This window comes from Lampetra planeri, chromosome 4 (assembly GCF_965212315.1).
Source record: "Lampetra planeri chromosome 4, kcLamPlan1.2.h2, whole genome shotgun sequence".
Lineage (NCBI taxonomy): Eukaryota > Metazoa > Chordata > Hyperoartia > Petromyzontiformes > Petromyzontidae > Lampetra > Lampetra planeri.
In genome coordinates, this window is record NC_136110.1 from 12,709,110 (window position 1) to 12,714,603 (window position 5,494).

The following is a 5,494-nucleotide window of genomic DNA, read 5'->3' on the forward strand; positions in this document are numbered from 1 at the left end:
TTTGTGCACAATGAATGGTTTGTCTGTGCGTACCTTCGGCAGCAGGTTTAATTCATGGAGGGCCATCTCCTGACAGAGCCGTGTGTCCCCGGCATTTCAAAACCATGCTTGAGCGGAGCTGTAATCCTCAGAGCAACCTCGTGTCTCCTTAAAATGTCTGGAGACAAAACCCGGACCAAACGTCCATAAGCACACAGCAGTTTGTTTTTACGGCTGATGGCAAATGAGAAATCTGCGACGAAGAATTCTTACATTGAAAAGAATTACGTGCAGTAATAACTTTAAAATAACCAATATGGCGCTTGTAATGTATTAATCTGTAGCAACTATGATTTAATGTTTATCCAGTTTATAAAAGCACCCCCTCGAACGTTTTTAATACGCAGTACATTGTAGAAGAACAGGATAAAAACAGTGTTATGCAAGAAACAGGCTCTAGTTGCATAAAGTAGCTTATCTCATAAAAAAGAAACATGCTTGGCCATTGCAGGGTTAGTTCCGGCTCATGTTGGCCAGAACTTTCTGGTGGATCGTGCAACCCATTGAGAGCTACCAAAATGGATCCCACTGCGTGGTGTATTGGCCACCGCGATGGAGTTCCACAAGGTTTAAGTCTTGGGCCTCTCAATCTCTTAATATACAACTACTGCCATGCCGGTTGCAAACCAGTGGCATATCTCGATTGATTGTCCGTTCTATCGTCATGCATTTATCGGTATCTTGGATTTGTGCTCAGATTTTCACCAGGTGATTTTTTCCAATAACTGAATCTCCTCTTGGAGGAAGAACACATTATTAAAAGTGATCGTTGGGCAGGTTTCTCTTTGCCATGAGCCTTGACAATCACCACCAAGAGCGTGTGCCCCCCCCCTTCGCCTGCAGTGGAGCACAATTCATGATTATTGATGCAAGGCCAGTAATAGCATACATGGTATTAGAATGCAAAATAGCCATGTCCGGATAAAGATACCATGGCATGTGCAGCACTATGTAGTGCACCCCCCCCCCCCCGTGGCCTGGTGCTAGCACGTTCACCGCTTGTTGCAGAGGTTCACGGTTCGAATCCAGCGAATGCCACGATTTTACCGCAGCTGTAAACACGTTCCTTCGGAGTGGGCAGGTAGGAACTTGGTTGGACAGCGCATTCGTGCACGACAGACAAATAATCCCTGGTGGGCAGTGTGGAACCTGTCGTTCCTACCTGTATAACCGCGATATGATGACGTTCTGTCTGCGTCACACGGCCTTGACACAAGCCGAACAAGGCGGTGGGACTGACTGCCATCGAAGCCCGGGGCCACAGCAGCACCGCGTCCACGCCAGGGGGCCCTACGGCCCCTCCAGAGCACGCGGGGTCGCGGCGCTCTTGGCCCCGTGTGTGCGTGACCGCGAGCGGTGGCCCCAGCAAGAGGCTGTGTTCTCAAGCAAGTGGCCTTCCGTGTTTGTTGATAAACGAAGCTAATGGCAATATATAGTCAACCGTGTATATGTATTTTAAGGCAGTGTTATCCACGATTGTGTTGGCTTCAATGACTTCAGTGGTGATTTATTTTTCTCTGTACTGAAAAACTAATTTCTTCACATCATCATCAACCATGATCAATCCACTGCTGGATGAAGGCTTCCTCCAAGAGGCCGCTATCTTTCGTGATTATAGGAAACCAGACGAGTGGGAAGGCAGCCAGAACCGGCGCCATCAATTGCCCAAGCTCTGTGGCCCTATATTGTTAGGATATTTGACCAACTCCATTAATACGTTTTTATACATGGAACAAATAGTGGCACCTATCCCATACAGATGGAACAGCTGGAGTCCACATTTTTGCTGTCCTGGCCAGTCAGGGATACGGGAAGCAAGCGTCACGACGTTTGTGTGATCCACCAACTCTCTCTGCCCCCCACAGTGCTGGGTTACAGGCGCCCAGAGCCACCATGCCCCGGCATAACGAAGAAAACGGAGCGAAAAGGTTGAAAAGCTTAGAGATGTTGCATGCTGGGAATTATACTGAGAGAAAGGTTAACTCATGGAGGTATTGGCGACATGCGCAGGTTAGAAACATCACTGAAGAAAAGTGGTCATGGCCAGAAGCGATGGACCCCGACGGTTGTTGATAATGACGGAATGGCAGCCAGAGGATAGAGGAGCGACTGGACATGTGAAAAAGCTTCATAGCTCACCGGATTCCTCCAGTATATAAATATATATTCTGATAGTACAATTCGTCCTGGAGGTGACGTACACGGTGGAGATGGAGCAATGAAATCAGCTTGTGTGCAGGTGAGTATCGTATATTTACTGATAAAGCAAAATCGGACCAACGACTCAGCAGGTGCCATGGGTTGACTGCTGTGCCAGTCTATGCGCAGGAGGTCACGGGACAGACCGAGGTCCCATGGGTTGACTGCTGTGCCAGGCTAGGTGCAGGAGGATGCCACGGGACAGACCCAGGTGCCATGGGTTGACTGCTGTGCCAGGCTAGGTGCAGGAGGAGGCCACGGGACAGACCCAGGTGCCATGGGTTGACTGCTGCGCCAGACTAGGTGCAGGAGGTCACGGGACAGACCCAGGTGCCATGGGTTGACTGCTGTGCCAGGCTAGGTGCAGGAGGAAGCCACGGGACAGACCCAGGTGCAATGGGTTAACTGCTGTGCCAGGCTAGGTGCAGAAGGAGGCCACGGGACAGACCCAGGTGCCATGTGTTGACTGCTGTGCCAGGCTAGGTGCAGGAGGAGGTCACGGGACAGACCCAGGCTCCATGGGTTGACTGCTGTGCCAGGCTAGGTGCAGGTGGAGGCCACGGGACAGACCCAGGTGCCATGAATTGACTGCTGTGCCAGGCTAGGTGCAGGAGGAGGCCACGGGACAGACCCAGGTGCCATAGGTTGACTGCTGTGCCAGGCTAGGTGCAGGAGGAGGCCACGGGACAGACCCAGGTGCCATGGGTTGACTGCTGTGCCAGACTAGGTGCAGGAGGAGGTCACGGGACAGACCCAGGTCCCATGGGTTGACTGCTGTGCCATGCTAGGTGCAGGAGGAGGTCACGGGACAGAGCCAGGTGCCACAGGTTGACTGAGATCACTGCCAGATGCAACTTGCTGCACTTTATCCGCCCGGCATTCCGCTCGTTGTTGTGAGCGTCGCTCCTCAGCCCTTTGTTGTTGCTGGAGGGCGACTGCCTCCAAACTGTCCGGTGGCAGTGTCCTTTACGAGCCTCCTTGTCCACGGACCGTGCACAAGTTGTGTGCTGCCGCAACAACAACGACAACAACAACAACACAGGTGGGGACAGCTGCCACTCGACACGGGCCCATCAGGATGCTGAGGAAGATCGGCAGGCAGCCTTCACGCGGCCCCCCTCTGTTGAGTAACGAATTCCATGAACAGGACGACTCGAACAGCGATGATCATCGATCTCTGCAACAACATCATCAGGATGCGGTGACGTGCATCGGCAGTTAGTGAATTATCATGGGACCTTTTTTGCCAGTATCAAAAATTAAAGAAAGGTTTTTACCCTTTCTGGCAATAAAACAACAGGTGTTCAGAAAGTCAACACCAAATAGATCGCCTTTTGCAAGGAATCAAGTCTGCATCGACCACACACAGTGCGTGTGGTGAACGTGCACGCAAAAATGCGCTGATAATGATTGGCGTTGTCTTTGAAACTATTTGGCCACCACCAGCAGAGACAACCGCATTCTTTAGGGCCCAGTCTGGCCATCAGTGGCAGGCCAGAGAACGCCAAGAGGCAAACAGTATAAAGGCATACTCTTTGGTTATTTCGGTAATGTCACGTAGGTAGAAAATAAAAATTTATTTTTAGGTATAAAATAAAAAATTTAGGTAGAAAATAAAATTGTATTTTTAGGCAGAAAATAAATTTTATTTTTAGGTAGAAAATAACATTTTCTTTTCTTTACCGAAAGAACCAAAGAGTATGGATCATTGCAGTCACGAAAACTTCAAATCTCGAAGGGAGTACAAAGGCAATGCAAGTATTAGAGGATGAGACCTCCTTTACCAGTGGCAAAATATAGTGATAGGTTTTTACCCTTTCAATTGGTACAAAAACTGACACCTTTATACAAGGCATCATGTTTGCAATAACCACAACACAAGCAGTCAAAATGCAAACAAAAATAAACAACTCTGATAATGGTCCAACACTACGCGCCTTTTGGCGTCATCTGGTCCAACACCAATGGAGTCTAGGCTCTAAGAAAAGCTGTCTCGGGTGTGGACCAATCAATTTCAAGGACAGTGCATATCATTATCAGAGTTGTTTCTTTTTGTTTGCATTTTGACTGCTTGTGTTGTGGTTATTGCAAACATGATGCCTTGTATAAAGGTGTCAGTTTTTGTACCAGTTGAAAGGGTAAAAACCTATCACTATTAGAGGATGACCAGCTCGGGTTGAGCAGCTATAAAGAAGGCTGTCTCTGGTGTAGGACAATCACTTTGAAAGACAATGGCAGATATTACCAGAGCATATTTGTTGGCATGTTTTGCCACAAGAAGCATGTGTGCTTAATGCAGACTTGATGCCTTGTATAGCTATATAAGGTATCTTTCGTGGTGTTTGAACATCTTTACACCTCCCGTTCTATTGCCAGAGAGGGTAAAAGTCTAGTTTTATTGTTCAGTCGGGGAGCTACTGGCAAAATGATTCCCCCAGGACCCCATTAGGGCTTGAACAAGGTTGTCTGTCGGTGGCCAAGTGGAGTGACTCATGCTGCCAGCATTGGCTGCAAAGTTTGGTCGTACATGTTATGTCTATAGTTTATTGTTACATTTGAATCACAGTCCCTATTATCACTGTTACATTGTTTTTATAACTTCCTTATGGTGATATTCCAAAATGTATGGTTAAGCCATGTTTGTGTTGTTGAAGTACGGAGTTCGCCTGATAATTTTTTCTCAATTGTCTTATGGTTGTTATTGTTCGACTTGCATCCCACTGGGATCTTTGCACACAGCGGTGATGTACGGTTGTTTCTTGGATGTTTCTGTTGCGAAACGTCACTTTAAGGTGTTTCTTTGTTCACGATTTGTTTTGTTGCGGTTGCACCCGAGTCAAGAGCTTCACGGCTCACAGGGCTCCACCTCATAAATAAAAACTGAAAAAGTGATGAGAGCGGTGAGTGGCAAAGCAGCTCGCTCGTGAAAGGTTCGGCACTGTGGCACACACGTGGTGGGGCGGGGTGGCCAGCACCACGCCCGGCCGCCTTTGTCTCCCCGATGCTGACTACACACCGCAAACAGCTACTCATTCCTAGAGGGGAAGCCGGTTCGGATCATCGTCGCCGGTGTTGGGTGGACCACGAGCGGGAATCGCGGCGCGCTAACCGCTGCACCACCGCTCCCCCACACCGCTGCGTGTCATACAAAGCCAAAGCTCCCCCGTGTAGCCTTTGACAGGATGTTGGGTCAAGTGCCCTAAGCAAGCAGCACCCGGCGACTGCCGCCCTTGGGAGCGGTGAAGGGTGGAGCCGC